The following is a 20,343-nucleotide window of genomic DNA, read 5'->3' on the forward strand; positions in this document are numbered from 1 at the left end:
ATTATGGTGGTGAATTACCTCTTGGTCTTCTGTACTCAAACTCATATACAGTACTTGAATGTGTTCAATTGTCTGAGACTGTAATAATCCCTGCCCTGTGATAGACCGACGACCTGTCCAGGGAGTACCCCGCTCCTGATATTTCACCTCATGTGTGCTGCAACCCTGAACAGGATGAGCAGTTAAGAAAATAGATGGATGGATATTATATTCCTAAATTTAGTGAGGATGAGAAAACAAAAAAAATAATTACAGATCGGTAGAATGCAGCGCCCTATAAACTCTAACTGAATGTCAGCACGGAAGAGACAAAGACAGACAAATGCCAGCCGTTTTCCAGGATGCTCTGTAATTGGAGTCCCCGAACGAGCGGTGTGCCACACTAACCGAGCTTGTTATGCAGGCTGCAGCAAGACCTTGGGCTGCCGGTGAAATGCAATTTTACGGAATAAATAGACTGATTGAGCCATAAATACCTGATGGAACTTTTTGAGATAATCTTGCCTTCCTCATTACATGTAAAAAGTGTCAGCGGTGGCAACACTGTTATGAATGATGACTTGTGTTGGTATGGTGTGCAAACAAGAGACTCTGCTGTTATTGCTGGTGTTTACAGCCTATGTGCAGAGTAGCAAACCCCTGTTATTTAAACAAATGGCAAATTTGTGTATGTTCTGCTTGTACGAGGTTAAAGAAGCTTGTTCTGAAATCGAGAAAAACATTGTTTAGTCTAAGTTCCTTTGAATTAGGGTTGTTATACATCCTGAATTTTCACCTATAATAGGGCTAGGTGCGATTCATCGATGTCATCAATTACAGAAATACGTTGCGCCGGCATGCCCGCAAGAATGGCAGCGCCTGGTCAAAGCATGCATTCCAACGGAGAACAAGCTGCAGCTAAAAAACCCACAATCCTCCAAAGTGTGGAAGTATTTTAGACAGAGAGCCAACAATGTGGTGCTCTGTAAGCTCTGCAAATTGGAAATGCCTTATCACAGCAGTACAACTGCTATGCACAAACACTTAAAGCGAAAGCATCCCGGAGCGCTTTGTCAAGACGGCAGCGGCAGCAAGACAGCAAGAAAGCACCAACTGTTTACTATTTGTCCATTCCAAATTTATTTTATTTATTTAACCGGAAAGGTCCCAATTGAGATAAGATATCTCCTCTGCCAGGAAGTCCTGGTCAAGATGGCCAGCAAGTAAGAAGTTTCACATAAAGCGTGATATATAAATGTAAAAGTACTTACTGCTTGTATCAGTGTTGTTTTTTTAATGTTATTATGCTTTTGTTAATATTTTAAATATATTTATTGATGAGACAGTTTTTGTTTAATATTGGGGACATCAAGCATTTCAATCAAATTGCTCATGACTTGGCGACACATGTTGACATGCAAAGGTTCATTGAGTAACCAGGGCAGACTTCTTCATGCATGTAAGTGTGGCCACTGAAGAAAGATTTCCCCACAGACAGACCGCAATATCAGTCTTAAATAACAATCGAACACCCCAGACGATCCCCATTAGTACGGTACAGCCTTTCAGGGTTGAACTCTGCACAAGAGCAAACATCTTGTTTTGTTGCCTGGCACCAGTGTTTATGTTTCCCTAATCTATGTCGTCTACCATTCTTTCATTTACTGACATAATATATTAATTTGTATGCATAGCAGCTGCCTCACTCCCACCAGACCTGAGCCCATAGCAGAACCACGTTTGAATAATTCAGCGGATGCAAACACCAAGCTTTAAATTGTATATTAATTCTAAAATTACACACCACCCCCTGGGCCCGGGTTACACTTTTAATAACTCGTCACAGACGTACAGAGGAGCGGTGAATGCTGCGTTGCACTGCACTTTTCTCACAGACAATTATTGGAAGACTCCCTGTTGTTCCATCTAGCCTTTCACTGTCATGCTACAATTTAATTTGCAATAGCTTTCATACAGTAACTCTTAATCAAGTAACTGTAGTTTCACAGAGTGCACAGTCGTTTTTCTGGGCGGCAGAGAAGTCTTTTAAAGAGAGGCTGTGGGACTGCACTGCACCATCTGCTTATGAGCTCCACTGACAGGCTTAGATGAGTTGCCGAGTTAAAAAAAAAGAAAAGAAAGAAGGCCTATAGGATTTCCTTTTACCACGTATGCTCCTTGACCCACTAAGCCATAAGAGGACAGTTATGTCTGGCCTAAATACTGTACAGTACTACACAGTGACCTCCACCGAGGAGAAAGCCGACTATACCTTTCATGGTCATACTGCACTTCAAAGAGCATTAGGCTCTGTTTGCACTGCAAGTCTTCACGCTCAGTTTTGAATTAGTGCTCATATTTTTTGTAAATGAGTATTCAAATCTTCGGATATAGCTCTTAAGTTATCTGATAGCAATATGACCTGACAGCGAACCACTTTTCTCCTTTCTTATTTTTGGGATAAATATTTTTATTAGGGCTGTGAATCGATTCAAACATTTAAATGGGATTAATCGCATGATTGTCCATCGTTAATCACGATTAATCGCAAATGAATCACACATTTTTGTTCAAAATGTACCTTAAAGGGAGATTTGTCAAGTATTTAATACTCTTATCAACATGGGAGTGGGCAAATATGCTTGTTTTATGCAAATGTATGTATATATTTATTATGATAAATCAATTAAAAAAACAAAACAATGACAAATATTGTCCAGAAACCCTCACAGGTACTGCATTTAGCATGAAAAAAATGCTCAAATCCTAACAACTCAAGCCCAACAGGCAACAACAGCTGTCAGTGTGTCAGACTTGACTGTGACTTGCCCCAAACTGTTTTTCCCCGCCAAAATTTTGTGTAAATTTGTAGCATTATTTAGCCTCCTTCACATGACATGGTTGGTACCAGTGGATTCCTTAGGTTTTTTATTTTCATATGATACCAGTATCTTCACTCTAGCTTTAAAACTGAGCCCGTTACAACCTAAAAATTGCAAGTTGCGTTCATGCGTTAAAAGAAATCAGTGGCGTTAAAACAAATTTGCATTAACGTGTTATTATTGCGTAAACTTTGACAGCCCTAATTTTCATTGAAGGAATGGTACTGTACAGGTTACATAATGCATTACATTACCCTCCATGTTCTTTTATTTTTTATAAGATTCCCCTCACCCATCCTTCCTGAACACACCAGTTGGCAGCTGATGTGCTCACAATACAGACGTTCACAAGTAGAGCTGCGCATTTTTGCAGCCATACTTCTACACTCCTCCGAGGCACAAGCCCACACATATCTATAACATGTTAAATGGTTCAAAATACACTCCGTTACAATGCATCAGCCATCCTGTGAGATAATCAATACAGCAAATCCCCAACTGCAATCAAATGCCTTCATCCAGTGCGTAGTTCCCTCTCTCTCTCTCTCTCACTCTCACGCTCACTCTCTCTCTCTCTCTCTCTCTCTCTCTCTCTCTCTCTCTCTCTCTCTCTCTCTCTCTCTCTCTCTCTCTCTCTCTCTCTCTCTCTCTCTCTCTCTCTCTCTCTCTCTCTCTCTCTCTCACTCTCGACTCTCGAAGTATGACAAGAAAGGTTCACGTCTCAAGTATAACAGAACCCATAAGTGATAATTTAGTGTTTTCTATTTAGAAAAAAACATTACGTCCTCCAGCCAAGCAGCAGCAGATGGAGGAGCGGTAGATTTCCAGACCAGCAAAATTCTCCTACGGGCCAAAACCGATGTGAATGCAATGATGGTTTTGCATTTAAACCCAAAGTTTCATCTGCTATACTGAATACAGCTATAAGCGGCAAGATCTTTCCAATTCTCTTCTTAAGCTAATCATTCACTTTCTCATTCAAATGGCATACCATAAAACTGTAATTTATACAGAGCATGAATTTATTATGTATCCTGTGATAAAGTTGATTAATCCGTGTGTTTATGACACTAACAAATTGAGGTGTTCTAACACAGAGTTTAGGAGAAAATATGCAATAGAATAACTAAATCTAGCTCGAGAGTAAGGGTTGCCAGGTTGCCATTGGCAACCATTTTGAGAAATTGGCAGTAGCACGTACAAAATGAACAGAATTTAACGTAGTTGTAATGTTAGGCCATTTACTAACACACAGGGCAAAAGCACCGGACACAACCTCCTATACATCCATGGTCTGTGGTGTATTGGACATCGAGTTTGGAGGTTCTTGACATGAAAAAGTTTGAGATCGGTGTGCTGTATTTTTTCCTTACTTCCTTTTATGTCCATCACTCACTTTAGGCTCCACTGGGAAGCAGCCGGGTACAAATGTTGAATAACTAAATAAGTAGGTTAAGTAAATAGTTATAATAGTATGCATATTTATAATACGTTATTGTTCAACACAGGCCATTTCGGTAGAGACATTAAGATTATGGCAATAGAATAGAAATAATTTTGTTTTACTTTAGTACGGCACTTTGTAGGCGGACGTTTAACTGGCGTCCGGTAGTCGCTTTCAGTCCAAAATGACTTTCACTTCTTATCAATATACGTTCTTTGGTTTTCCATTGTACCTGCTTGTTAACTGCAGTCACCTGCTGTCCAAGGTGTAAGTCTGTTCCTAATAAGATGTAAACCAGCAGGAACCATAATTTAGTACTCACTCAAATGTTTCCTGCCTGGGCAAGGACTTCTAATGAACTTATTGTTCAAATAGTGACAGTTAAATTGGATATCTCTGCTGTTCTCATCCCAGGATACACATCTTTAACAGTAAGTTAGCTGTTTGACTGCCTATGCTCTCTGGTTTTAAACTGTTCTACTGAAAATTAATGGAATACTGATTCTGTGGACTTGTGTGACATTTGATTTATTTGAAAACCAAATTAGCTTCAGACTCCAGTCTTTGTTATCAGTTCTGATGTAGGAATTTCACTGTTATCTCCAGAAACCAAAAATCCTCCAGGCGCTTTATGAGTTACCATAATTTCTTTTTATTCAACGGATTGTTATTCTTCAGATTTTGAATCCTGATTACACAAAAAGGTTCAAATCACAGTCGTCTGCCTCCTGGCTTTTGAGATATCTGCGTTATTACTGCAAGTAAACATTGACTGATTGACTGTCGTGGGCCGTAATAATAACATTTATGAGCCATACCGTAGTATACTGTTGATGGCATGCCATTTATTTTCAGCTCTTTGACTTGCTTAATGAACTTGCAAAGAACGTTAAACTGCTTATTTGAAAATAATAACACGCACCAGGATAAAAAAAGAAAGTGATAGGTGTCATGGTGATCATCAGTACTGCCAAAGGAAGCATAACGTGCTGCACACTTAGCAAGATCAACAATATTACCATCAACACTCATCTCCAGCGTATAAATGACTCCCAGGATGTTGATACCCATAATTTTTGGCAAACCATATCCTGAATATGTAGAATTAAACGGAGTGAGACGAATCTAATTGAGATTCATCAATAATTCTTAGTGATCTGCATGAACCCGTGGTACTTACAGTGGATAATGATGAAGGCTTGGCAATAGCAGTACTTCTTTTTCCATCTGAAGGTCAACACAGTAATCATAGGAAGGAACATTATCTTGAAGGACGGTTCCTGCTCTCAGCCAAGATTAACTTACCTTTTTTTTATCTGAATGGCAGGACCTCGTCAGTGTCCAAACATGAAATAACTCAATAAGAGATACACTCCATTCACATCGAGCTATTTTATTTTATTCTATTGTACATTACGTCCAAAAGTGACTTCTACGTCTCGCAGCTACAAGAGAATCTTAAAGGATTCTCAGAAGTCTTTATCCGACTTTTCCCAGGAGCTTCACATAAATTGCCTCACAGCAGTGACAACAGCCTTAATATCTAAGATGACATTTGGGGTAAATTTAGGAAGCGTGAATCCGCCATATGAGTGAAAACAGCTAAGGCCTTAGTGTCTCTCACACGCTCAGATTCCAGATTATCTTTCAAAGCTCCCTTTCTTCTTGCACTGTTTGCATGTAGAAAGATATGAAAAGTCAATTTGACTGACAGAAGACTCTTGTCTTGTTGTATGGTCTTGTTCTCAGCAGGGGTTTAGCTTAACGCTGCAGTTTGTGGGGAAAAAAAACACTATAGCAATTTTTGTTTTCTTCTGTTCTTTCATGTGCTGAAATCATAGATGTTGTTTCATGTGTTTCATCATGGCACAGAAAAAAAATCTCTCTTGCTGTTGTTTTTTTTATCAGACAGGAGCAATGTGTGCTTTAATCTCTTCACTATTCAGTTCATGTCCTATTTTTTTTGGTGACTCTGGATTTTTTTTTCCATTGTCCCCTATTGAGTTTAAACGGTATAAACCCTCTGAAGGCTGTATGACAAAAGCCTTGATCCCTCTCTTTAGCTCTTTAGCTTTTCAACCTGGGGGCAGAGACAAAGAACCATAAGAGTTTCATTTAGGACGACAGTAGCATTGGATGAAACTAGAAAAAACCTAAGGAATCCATTGGCATTGACCATGTCAGCCAGCTTGTCAAGAAGGAGGTTAAATAACGCTCCAAACTTGAGCTACTTTTCCTCAAGAAAATTAAGCCTAATTTTGGACAGTATTTAGCCTCCTTCCCGACACGCTAACATGACATGGTTATGGTACCAATGGAGTCCTTAAAGGGACTGTTTGTAACTTCTTACACGTATAAATCACCCGGGTCGGTGTCCCACGCGCGCTCGCGTGTGGCTACACTGTTCAGACAAGACTCCAACACAAACTACACAGAAGCAACAAAACCACAAAGTTATATCTAGTGAAGCCCGTCTTGCAAAACAGTGTTGGCCGCGGTTGGAGGACGCGGGGGAGACTGTAGCTTTGGTCTCCAGGGCCGGAGTCTCTGCTCTTCTGCTCCTCTGCCTGCTTGCCTTCACTCAGCTCGCTCCAACTCACGTGCATGCGCGCACACTACCCACTGCAGAAGACTTCGTAGCTCTGAGAATATTAAGTATATTAAGTAAATGGTATGTTTGTAAGTGGACGTTTGTGCAGAAATAACTGCTGCAGCTCCTCAGGACCAACAGAGGTTTTCCGTGTCTTGTGAAGTGGAGGGGCTCCGCAGCGAGAAACATTATCGTCTCCGACCGGGTGCCGGTGTCTCCTCCGACCGCGGTCGGGAGGCTGAAGCAGGAAAAGCCAACAGGCCACAACGCTGACTTTCGTTGACTTAACGGCCACAGGTGTCGCTGTTAACAAGCATTTCTGATTCTTACAAACAGTCCCTTTAATTTTTTTAGTTTCATATGATATCAGTATCTTCTACTATAGCTCTAAAACTGAACCTGCTACAGCCTCTGAAAGACAGTAAAGTCGGTCGGGATTGCCCGCGGTCCCGTGGATCTCAGGGGATTACAGTCTCCTTACTTTTGTGAGACGTTACTCATCTTTGTAACCTACTATTTGATCCTTAAAAATAGAAATACAGAAACACACGTTCACTCATCTTAAAGCCACTACCACAAAAGAGGAAGCAAACCCAATGTAATATCAGATATGGGAAAGAGAAACTACCAGTCTTTCTGCTGTTTGCCTACCAACCAGACAGCTCGCTGTAATGTGAAGTAGTAATGGGAGTAGCGTGGGGTGCTTACAATTAGTCGGCAATCTCTGATAAATGGGCTTGTTGGTGGAAACGCTCTCAGTGCTGCATCCCGATGTGGACAGAATGAGAGAGGAGCCGGGCCCACGTTCAGTCATTAGGCGACGGAATGAAATGGGACGGAAAGTTGCCAAGTGGCTGCCAGGTGCTCTCATATCCACTCTCTAGTACATGCACTCAGCCAGGGACCAGCACACACACACATACTGGAAGAGGGTGGAAGTTACACATTTATATTACTCTTGTTGCTGCAATTGAATAATTTTTTTTGTATTTTTTTCGTACGTAAGCATTGCAAAATATGTAATAAATCTAAATATTGTAGTATCTGCTGAGGTTAGTGTTGAAATCACTATCTTTATAACAGTGTATTGTAAAACATGAAAGGATAAAGTAACCAGCAAAGTAACTCAATGAAAAGCAGGTGCACATTAGAGTGATTGATATGCAGTGTCGATTTTTTTCCATTAGCTGATGCGTCGGCCACATTGTGTCCTCCAGTGCTTAAAAGTAATAAAAAATAACGTCTAGCCGAGCAACTGGATGTTCAGAATTATTTAATGAAAAATGTGAATTGTATTTTACCTGCTTATAGAGGAATAGGGTGGAGAGATTAAAGTTTATCCTCATTTAAAAGGAAAAACGGGTACAGGACCAGTGCCATCGTTGTGGTTTGATAGGATATCATTGAATCCAAATCCAGTATCAAATCAGTACAGTATCAGACAGTATCAGACTCACAAACAGTTTCTCAGACTCACAAACAGTTTCTTTCCCTGGGCCATAAGAACTGTAAACTCTGTCAAACAGTAAATACCTCATACTTGTGCAATAATTATTTTTTTATTATTTTTTTCTACACAGTTAATTGCACTAATCTGGAGAAGCTCTCCAAATATATGTGTATCATGTGGGGAACGAATGGGTACTGTGAATGTTGTGAATGTTATGTGTAAAATGGAGGAATGAATGTGTATTGTAGCTGTCAGTTTCTTTTTATTTATCTATTTTTAACTGCACTGAGCTGGAGAAGCCGTCCAAATTTCGTTGTACCATGTACAATGACAGTAAAGCTTTCTATTCTATCAACAGTTGAATCTTTCTTTCCCTTTTATCTAATCTAACTAAAATCTAAGGAGTCTCTGTCTGTCTGTCCTTCGATTTTCTCCACAACCGTTCATCTGCTCGACTTCACACTTGGCGAGTGTATTGCTGAGGACTCAACGAAGTGCAGAGACGAGTACGAGCTCTTGAGATCTACGAAACGTATTTATTAGTAGCGCGTTATGTACACGCTGTGTAGTGTATTGAGAGGAGGGTCGTCCTTTAACCGCAAGGTTGGTGGTTCAATCCCCGGTTCCTACTGTAATAAATATCTAAATAAATAAATATATAAATCTGGAACTGGACATCAAACCCAAAGTGAAAGTGAAAGGTTTCTTACCGTCAGTCTGCCGCTATTCAACAACTGGCCCAACAAAATCCAAAATATTACACACAGCAAACATCTGCACAACTTCCTGCTTCATTAGAGGACATTAATAAAATCAGGCTAGATGTGTTGGACATATTTAACAACTAGTAAACAGTAAATAACCCGTAACGTTATCGAATAAATGTAAAAGAGGTTACACCAATCTCCCCACAATGGACTTCAGTCTGACTGGTTTTTACATAAAATAATCTGCAGACATGATGCAGTGATGTGTTGTTGACTGTAGCTAACGCTAGCCCAGCTGCTGGAAACAGCTGTTCAGCTGGACCGATGTCCCGCGGACGAACAATACTGTCGCTCCGATTTTATCAGTCCATTTACTGCCACCGCTAAAAATGCATTTATCCTCAGAGGAGGGGAGTGTTGCTCATACAGTTCATCACTTGTGTGTGTTGATTTTGTTGGAAGCATGTGTAATTAGAGTCCTGCTGTCTGACACTCAGCTACCAGCCTGCGTTAACTGAACAGCTGCTTCTGTTCATGATGCTAGTTTAGCGTTAGTATGAGCCTCAGATAGCTAAACCGCACAACCAACAGGCTTGGGAGGTATTACGGTATTACGATATATACCAGGGTAGGGCTGAAACGATTCCTCGAGAAACTCAAGTAACTTGATGACTAAAAGTCCTCATCCTAAATTGTCTTATGTCCTAGAACAAAGTGTTAACAGTAATATAACATGCATAAATTCAGATTTGTCATTCTAAAGGAGCTTTTAATAGGCACTGTATAGGACAGCCACATGCAGTATATTTATATAGTTTTAATTTGTATTTACAGTGCGTCCTTTGTACCCTGCAAAGTGGTTTGTGATGAATGTGTCAGACAGCATTTTATGAATAAATTGGACGTGACTTGATTTGGTTCTTGTGTTAGATTCCTCGAACACCCAGCACAGTCTATTCATGTGCTGTCAGTTGCGTTTGTGGAGAGCTGCAAGATGGATGTTCACTGGTAAACACCCCCCCCCCATCCCATATCTGCCTTCTATACCTGCACTGGAAATGTTCCTGTCTTGTTTAAAAATGTAATACGTTTCCCGCTCGCTGTATTTCTTTATCTAACACCTTTCCATCGAACGTGATAATTCAAGGCACACAGGAATGTTTTTCTGTTGCTGCTCCTGTCAGCACGTCGTGGCTTTGACCCTTGCACTTTTTAACTGTGGCAGCTTTTACTGTTAAGGAGGAAATTGCATTTCACTGTTCAATCGTCTTGTATAAGAAAATAAACGTCTAAATCGACAATGTGAAGGTTTTCTCTTCAACGTGAGCGCTACATTTTTTAGTCAGGAAGCTGAGATGCAGATTAAGGCTGGCAAGGTTTCAGATCAGCAGGTTGCAGAGCTCAGCTTTCATTAAAAAGGAATATGCCTTTCATTAATGATACCAATGATTTGCCCTCTCTTCACGTACAGTTAGACTGCATTTAATTTGTTAAATAAAACAAAAATGGCAAAACACTATACGATCTAATCATGCTACTAGGTCTAAAATTATTTCATATATTCTACAATTACGTGATTAGTTGTTATTATTGACTAAAAATGTGGAAATTCACTAAATATAAGACATGGCATGACACATTTTCACTCCGCTTGTGCTTTGCATTTCAGAGGGAGGTCTATGGAGCGGACTCATTGAGGTGGAAGGGAAGTCATCAATGTTTTAAACATAGTGGGTTACTCGGCTCCAAAGGGTTGAAAAAGCTCTTATGCCTCAAATAGCTTCTCATAAAATCTTCACGAGTTGTTTATGCCACCAGGAGTAAAAGTGTTGTCACAGTGCTGCAATTAGCATAGGTTGTGGGGAAGGAGAGGACGTGGTGCATTTCAGAAGGTGATAACACCTCTGTAACGTTGCTGGTGGATAAAGGTCTTTCTGTAGGTCTACTTCTTTAGGGCAGGCAGAAATGAGTCTTTGACTTTGACGTGCGTGAAGTTGACGATAACGAAGCTACAACCGGCTGACACTTAATACCACCAGACAACAATTTTTTAACCACACAAGGATCTTTGCCAAGAATACTTCCGGTGAAGTTGCTGCATACATCTCCATATTTCAAAACCGAGAGTATGAGAAAGTGATAATTCTGCACATTTACACTTGCATACATGAAACTTTCCATTAGACACGGACCTGTACGGTTTTAAACATGGTGGTGGCTGCAGATTTTGAGTAAACCCTCTAGTAGCCTCTCAAAGTAAAATGTGGAAGTCAGAAAAATAGCTTTGATTAATTTGAAAGTGCATCCTTTGGCAGTGCAGTTGTTTTTGGGCATGACTTTGAATTGATAGCCCAAGGGTAACTACACAGAGCCAAACAAAACAAAATGAATCACTTTCAAATGAATTAGAGGGACATTTTTCACCAACTTAACAGTATGAAGTACAGACACTTAGTTATCTAAACTATAAAGCAAGGAATCTGTGTCTGTCGGTATGTGGGTGGAAGGACGTGCAGTGTCGAAGTTGGTGCAATTTGGACTCGAGACATATTCAACTTTAATAAACTTTGAATAAACAAGTGAACAGCGCTCTGTGCAGCAGCAGGGCTTCAGGACTCTGCGGAGTGCGGACTGAGTCGAGCATGACGTCTGCAGCAGGCCTTTACAGACCTCGGCTCCTTGACTGCAGTTCATAGTTTCAAACTAGACGTTGACGTTTTAAAGGCAGATGGGAGAAGGAAAAGCCAATATATTCTTTTCTTTTGCAGCCGCCTTTTTTCAGTTTCTGTCCCTCTGAATTTAATCATTAGTAAGATAATATGATGAAGTGTGATTTGGTGGATTACATCGTTGGAATATTTTCTATTTATTTGCAATGGGCCATGCATTGTTCTGTGGCTTAGGACTGGTCAACATTACTTCTGTTGCGCGTCCCGTTACATTGGGGAAAAATGCCACTCTTATAAACCATTAATGTTTGTGCATATTCCCGGAGTAAGGAAGATCCTAAGGAGTGCAATTTCATTTCATGAATGGATAGTTACTTTATTATTATTATTATTATTATTATTTGGAAGAGAGAACGCCAAATTGGTAAGCAAGTTAAAATTTCATGATTTCTTTTCCTCCCTGTCTGCCTGTCTTGTATCTTGTATGTATATATTCGGTGATGTACGACCCTCCTGACTGGGGGAGGCTGTGCAGCCATCGGCCACTATGGGAGCCCAGTTTCGCCGATAATAATAATTTGTAAACGTCCTATCGGCGCAGATCAATCGGCTAAACGGAGTAATCGTCTACCTCTGAACCAAACCTCACTTCCCTGGAGTCAACGAGCAATGAGCGGTCCTCGAGAACGCTGTAAGCCGCAATTCCGGGGGCCGCTCTGAACGACCATGTGCTCTGAACGGCCAAGTGCTCCAAACAGGCATGCCCCCAACAATGCTGCAAACCACAATACCGGGAGCCAACAGCCACAGCCAAGCAATCGACCCGTTCCAAACAGGCACCCGCTCCGAACGGCCACGCCCTGAAAGCCCATGCCCCGAACGGGCATTGCACTAATAACCTCAAATTAGGAAATTTGCTGTGTTTTTATGTGACAAATAGCTGGCTTGTCTGGTTATTCAAAACAGATGGTTACAGCTTTGTTGAAGTCTCTCTAGGTAAAATTAAAGCACTACTTGGTCCCTTATTCCAAGTCTAAAATGAAATCTACAAGGTTGTGCATACCTGCAGCTCAAGCTGGCTGAAAATGAATCAGGTTTTCGAGCCATTCAATTTCATTCTCCATGAATATGTCACAGATAATTTATTGTCAACAAATTGGTGACATTCAGGAGCTTGCTGTTCCTGAGACACTGCTAATGGTCTCAGTTTATTTCAGTCACTGTGGGAGAAAACCCTGCGTGACGGCAGATTGAATGCATACATTAAACTTTTTTCTTTGCATGACAACAGGTTTGCTAAAAATACACTTAACTGCTGCTGCTGCTACTGTAGATACTTGTGTATTCCAGTATTTGCAGCTCCAGACACAGCCTTATGTACCTCAACATCTGCTGAGACTTTCAAAGAACTTAATCGAGCAAAGTGTCAGCTGGTGCAAGGGAGATGTGACATTGTTTATGTGCCGCGTAAAGTTTTAGCATTGTTTTAGTAGTTGTTTATTCTGATTTGCATCCCCTTGTACTCGTTCATGGGCCTTGTGGGGCAGCTTAACTCGGTGCACCGACTGAGCTTAGAGCCTCTGACTGTTGTTTACCACACTCCGGTCTGTCCCTCAGGACACTGAGCTGCTGTAATGGAAAACATCAGATGGGTATGAGGCGAACCTTCTGAGTTTAGGAAGAGAAGAAGAAAAAGCATCGCCAGAAATAGGACATGCAGTATAGCTTGTTGAAAAAGAAATGCACGTCCAAGAATGAATGCTTCAAAACATTGGGGCGTATTGCTTAAGTGTTTTTGAGCATTTAGATTCAGCGCGAGCGCCAGAGATGTCGGAAGGCAGCTTGAATGGCTTTACAAAGAGAGCAGGTTGTTACACATTCGTAAAGAGCAGTTTCCATTATATTGCTTTGTGTTTTTTCTCAGTCTTTTGCTGCGATGGCGAGGCTTTAATCCATCTACGATGACAATCTGATTATGTCGGCCATACCCAAGTACTTCTGTTATCCTTTTACACAGTGTTCCCCTCATTATGCATGCATCGAAGGATGATGCCCTTCAGATGATGGACTGGAGTCACATATGTCGGGACCTTGGCAGTGTCTACATGCTCCGAATAAAGGTTAACATTTTGCCGGCGAAGGGTGCATTTTCTGCCTGCTTTGTTTATAATGGGATAATTCAGACCAATTTTCTGTGCGTCTTAAGCGGTTCTTCACACAAAGTTTGGTAATGTGAATAACAGCAAAAACCTTTGACCAAACAATGTTAAAGATTTGCCAAGTTCCTTATCTTCAATGAACGATTTGCTGTAGTAATGTTGTTGTTGGAAATTCCCAGGTAAACTTGTTTGAAACAGCTCATTCTTTCAGTCTTTGAAGCTAACGTAAGCTCAAGTAGCCACCGTGTAGAGCTGTCAACAGTAGCGTTGAATTAATGCTATCTTAAATTATTTAGGTGTCATCCGTCAAAACATTGTCAAATGTGACTTATCATGATTATATTTAAATTTTATTGAGTAATGTAAAGTATGCCACTATTGTAGTGTCTTATATTAATTCTAAATAATAAATAACTAGGGCTGTCAATCCATTAGAATATTAATCGCGATTAATCACACGTTTTTTATCTGGTATTTAAGTATTTAGTATTTAATACTCTTATCAACATGGGAGTGGGAAAATATGCTTGCTTTATGTATATATTTATTATTGGAAATCAATTAACAACAACAAAATGACAAATATTGTCCAGGTACTGCATTTAGCATATGATCAAATTTGAACATGGTAAACTGCAGCCCAACAGGCAACAACAGCTGTCAGTGTGTCAATGTGCTGACTTGACTATGACTTGCCCCAAACTGCATGTGATTATCATAAAGTGGGCATGTCTGTAAAGGGCAGAGCATAAAAAAATACAGTTTGAAAAGTCATTTTCTATGACCTTTTAAAGGAATATAGTACTGAACAAAATATAGACATTGCTTTAAACATAGGCCTAAATATAGGCGCTCATGTGGACGAAAGAGAGAGAGAGACCGTAAACCCTTATGTTACTCTAGAGTTCTCTAGTTTATTAGTGTATGAAGTACACTGCTGACTGGATTCTCTAGTGTGACAAACAGTGACGTCTCACTCATACGAACGGGTCCAACACATCAGCAGGTCCTCCTTGTATTACGTCTGATGTATTAAATGTCTGAAACGTCACTGCACTGCTGCATTTTTATAAAATAAAATGATAATCTGTTCTCGTGTCACATCTCACATGTCGCCTGCTTCCAGGCGCCATCTCACTCCCTCTTCTTCTGCTTGCAGTTCTCACACTTACAGAACTGAACTGACACTATTTTCCTTTTGTGATGTTTTTTTTTGTTTTTGCTATGGCGGCAAAGATGTATGGACTCTATGCAGCCGGGGACATGCATTTTAATCGCTCTACTACCAAATAGAATAGTTATGCGCCTCACACACAAACAAGCACACACACCTCAAACAAACAAGCGTCTCTGCCTCACACACACAGGCATCGCACAAGTGTTACTGCTGTAATTTCATTCATCGCACATATATGTCGCACTGTACAGCCCTGCATAAATTCAAAAGCAAGCCAATGAATAAAGTAAGGATTGCTCTTTTGTTTGGTTTTTAATCTTGTGTTGCTTTTTGGATCTGCTGCAGCCTGCATGAAAACTCTTTTATGACCCATGCACACCAACCTGTCAGGCCGTCCGAGTCGCCTCACGTCGCCTTTGTTTTTACCAAAAAGCTGTACTTGAACACACCGCAAAGACTACAGCCGACGGCCAGTTAGCACGTACGTTCTGCACAACTTGTCTGTAAAGGTGAGACTCGTGGATACCCATAGAACCCATTTTCAAACACATATCTTGAGGTCAGAGGTCAAGCGACCCCTTTGAATATGGCCATGACATTTTAAGATTTAGCGTTAATTTGGAGCATTACTTAGCCTTCTTCCCGACAAGCTATTATGACCTTGTTAGTACCAATGGATTCCTTAGGTTTTCTAGTTTCATATGATGCCTGTATCTTCTATCTAGCTTTAGAAATGAACCTGCTACAACCTAACAAGTTGCGTTAATGCGTTGAAGAAATTAGTGGCGTTAAAACGAATTTACATCAATGCGTTATTGCGTTATCTTTGACAGGCCTAATTACAACACATAACATATATACTACTATGATATATTACTATAATGTATCATACAGTTTTGTGTCTTGTCTTGTAATAAAATAAGCAGCACAATAGTAGAAACAAACCCACCCCCACCATGATCTATGCTCCTGGTAGGTGTTTACAAGTGCACAGTTCCAGCTCAAAATCCGCCCTCCTCAAAACAGCCCTCTGGTTCACATCCAACACTGAGCATCATGTATTTCTGCCATGCTCTGAAAAAGTAATAGGTCATCAATAAATGAATGGCTGTGCACAACTCCTCATTTGTCTCTGATGTCAGCTGATGACCAGACTGTTGGATGTGCATACTGATAACAAATGAGCGTGCCCTTCGCTGACCCTGCTGGTGGCAGAGGATGCCTGGCTGTGCGACACAAATTCACTGAATAATCATTATGCCAGGCCACCGCGGGGATTTAATAAACTAGCAAATTGACTGGCTCCAATCAGGTCACAGTGTACACACTCGTATCGCGTCTGTGACGGCTGGAGGATGATGCAGGACTGTGTGTGGGGAGATGTTAGGGATGCGAATGAGGCTTTAAGTTAGTGGGTTTACCGTATCGTCCCACGGTTAAAACTTGGCTCAAGTATTCATAAACACATTTTAATTGAAAGCCACATAGCTCTCAAAAGTGTAATTTCAGGATATAATATCACCTGATTTCTCAGTGGTGCAGAACAACCTTTGAAATTATACAACGTCTCTATTCTCACATGATTGCATTAACTTTTATTTGAAAAACTAAACTCTGCATTTATGTGACTTTTAGCTGGTTACAGGATTATACTAGCCTCTGTAGAAATGGTGCAAAAGTAACAGCTGTTCACTGTTTTGAATTTGTTTTTTAAGGCAGACGCTGATACTAACTTCATGTGTGATGCTCTTGAGCTTAAAGACATTTCTCTAAAGCATTGCTGTTGCTTTGGCGTATCTGTGAACACTGGGCATTCGTTCTGCTTCTCATTCGACTTTATAGATCTGCTCATTCTGCTCAAAGCCAAATGCATCATAGATTGTAATTAATGCAGTGAAGCACCGCTCTCTAGTCAATATTTATTGGTCAGTGAAACAGAGTGTGCAATGTGAGAGTAAAGTTTGTGGATGCCAGTCTCTATGCGCCTCAGTGAAGTTGTTTTTCTTCTTTCCATGACAGTTTTACAGTTCAGTTCCACCCTCTTATCTCGAGCAACTGCAGTGCAACCCTATGTTCTCTGAATTACAGTCATGTGCTACTAATTTGCATTGCTAATATATTTTGGAGGAACGTTCTCTGGCAACATTTAGATCCCTTACATGTATAGTGACACTGTACTACAGTGAAGACCACAATCAATCCCCAACTATAACGTGCTTTGAGTTGCCTGAAGATAACCATAAAAACAATAATCTTGTTTGAGGTTCCTAGAAGGAAAACAAATGAAAAACATATGAGTTGAATATTTATAGATATTTTCAATATGAATACTCTGCGAACACATGTATTTTAAGTTTGCCTTCTTTATGTGTTTATGAATTTATTTTTAAACGTGCTACAATTTTGGACAACAATATGTACTTGGTGTGCAAAGGCCTTAAGGCTTTGGTTTGGACATGTTTAAATAATAAAAAAGAAAAAAAAATTATAACTCAAAGGACAAGTGGGTAACATTTCGGGGGATCTATTTGCAGAAAAGGAATATAGTATTCATAACTATGTTTTAATAAGTGTATGATCATCTGAAACTAAGAATCGTGTTTTCGTTAGATTAGAATGAGCCGTTTATATCTACATAGGGAGCGGGTCCTCTTCACGGAGTCCGCCATGTTGCTCCACCGCTTTTACGTTACCTGAAGGCCACCGTAGTTCTCTGAAACGCTTGTGAAACTGCGGTAACGTGAGCCGCAGAGTGAAAAACCATGGTACCGCCAGCCACCGTCTGACTTCCGTTGCTCCTCAAGTTGTGTTATTATGCTAAGGATGGTCTCTGAGCGAGGCGAACAGCGTTTCCACGGTTTTGCAAACGGCGGCTCACGTTACCGCAGTCTTGGAAAGGGAGGAGTGAGCGGAGGGGTTTCTCAGTGGGTTGTAACCTGCAACCACACCACTAAATGCCGCCAAATCCTACACACTATACCCTTTAACTCTTAGTGGGACACATCTTTGCCGGGGTTAGGGATTCAAGCCAAGCCACAATAGCTCAGGAGTTCACGTATGACACTCTGATCTCATTTTCACTGTCATTAAACCGGTGTCTTTTTCTAGGCTTTTCTCCTCTGCGTAATCCTTCCATAATGATAAAACATAGGTTGCCTACTTGATATACACAGCGCGTGTTATTTGGTTTATATTGTGTTCATTAAAACAAGAATTCATGAGACCGTTTCACGAGGATGTTTGTGGTGTTGCTGCATAATCTGTTGCGTCAGACGAGCTTTCGTTCATCAACACTGCTGGCGTGCTGAGTGGTGGTCAGTATGTGAGGATGTGTGTTTGAACATTTTAATAGGTGAAGGACATGCATTGACACTTGTAAACACAGTGATTTTTTCACATATAGAATAAGATGTGCACAAACATAATCATTTTCTGTGATTTCCAGCCGTGCCTTATATTTATAACTTTACGTAACAGTGCAGCCTTGAGAGGGTGGTTGAGGGTTTTTTTCTATGCTCACCATACCCGTCCACCATCCCTTGAGGACCATTAGGGCAATCTAAGAGTGAGCAAGCTGCTATTAGAAAGCCAGTATATGTGATGTGTTTCATGGGTTAGTGTACGGAATGATCTGTGGCCTGTCAGGACTTATTAGTGTTAACACAGTTTGAAATGGAAGACCACAACACAATAAGAGAAAATCACTTCTTAAACCTTTTGTAAATTAAGTCATCCTCACAATCCTGCAGTGCATCATAGTTTTTTTTAATGAATGTACTATTTCTTCTAACAACTGTTGCTAAAACGCCATACAAGCTGCAATGTTTGGCTCTGTTATTATCCTTTTTTTCCCTGCTGCTCCACTAATCCCCATAGGGAAATTGTCCTTTTCTTGCCTCCGCCACACACCGTTGTCAGGGTTCAGGGTCTGCTGCAGAACTGCACCCCAGAAGCAGGCTGGGAATAAGAGTTTCGCTCAAGGACGCTTTTCACACATTTCATTTTGCTTTTCATTTCATTTCAAACCCTCAGCCCTTTTTGGTTCAAATGAATACTCAATGATGTTTTAGCCCTCGTCACTGCAAGGGTCACTTTATGAGAAAATATTGGTTCCTGCAAACCGTCCCCTCCCCTTTAGTCATCCACCCTTGAGTGTTAATTCACACCAAGTCACACTCACAGCAAGGTGGAGGGTATTAATGAACAGGTAAACTGTGGGACACGACGGCCACTCGTCACAAGTTGTTGATTAGCTGTGAGCTGGGAGTTCATTCAGAGGCTTTGAACTGAAGATTCTCTCAGACTGTGGGTTTTTAATGAGTTTTTGAGGTCTAAAGAGGTCAAATAAACAAAATTGTATGCGAGTGATTTTTAAAAGGTTCTTTTAGATGTTGTTGATCATCTTGCATCCTCTGAGATTTATCTGATTACTTCTTAGGGAGACCCACAGGTGGGTCGCAGGAGATTTTATTAGGGTCATTTATAAAGTATTTTTAACGTGTATATATTTTCAACAACACATGCGTAAAATGAACTTGTGATTTATCAAATGTATATCACAAAACGTCTGGTTTACCTATTCAAGATAATATAAGGTGATGGAAATGGCAGGAAAATGGTCAGGAATGTTAATTTACGCACAAATTTGCTCTTATCACAATTTAAAGATAAGGCCGATGTGAATTGGGTTGCTATGGTTTGCCATTTTTAAAAAGTGGGTCCCCAGAAAAAAGTTTGGTATACACTGCCATAGCTCATTGAATAACCATTCTATATATATACCGTGCATATACACAGAGGCTTTGCTCCCCAGCGGTTGTGTTGCACTGCATGGCTGTGTGGCTGTTTCCTTTTTAAATGCACAACATTAATAAAACATCTAGCATTCTTTATATAATAAAATAAAAAACTGTGTATTCACACTACATGTGAGCTAATAAGTAGAGAATGTACGTGATATTAGAGCTGTAAAGATGAATTGATTAGTCAATCAAATTAGTCTGCAACTAGAATCAGAATCAGGTTTATTTTGCCATACAAGCAATTTGACTAAAAATAAAAAAATAAAATGTCTATATACAAGTCAAGTGTTTGGGAGTTGTAAACAATACAAATAGTGCAAAGAAGTTATTACTATTTTGATATTCAGTTATTTAAGTACTTTTTCAAGCAAAAATGCCCAAAAATTGAGAAAAATAAGACATTTTCACAAAGTCACCTTGTAATCTAGGATATTGCGATTGCTATTTTTCCCTGTTCTCTGATGTTTTATGGACCAATCTATTA

The 20,343-nt window shown here is 40.2% G+C and overlaps 1 protein-coding gene across 4 annotated transcripts in view; it reads left to right on the forward strand.

Moving 5' to 3' along the window:
• Positions 1-20,343, forward strand: part of fstl5 (follistatin-like 5) — a 213,050-nt gene that overhangs the window by 51,179 nt on the left and 141,528 nt on the right. The window lies entirely within an intron of this gene.

The sequence above is a fragment of the Sebastes fasciatus genome, chromosome 10 (assembly GCF_043250625.1).
Source record: "Sebastes fasciatus isolate fSebFas1 chromosome 10, fSebFas1.pri, whole genome shotgun sequence".
NCBI lineage: Eukaryota > Metazoa > Chordata > Actinopteri > Perciformes > Sebastidae > Sebastes > Sebastes fasciatus.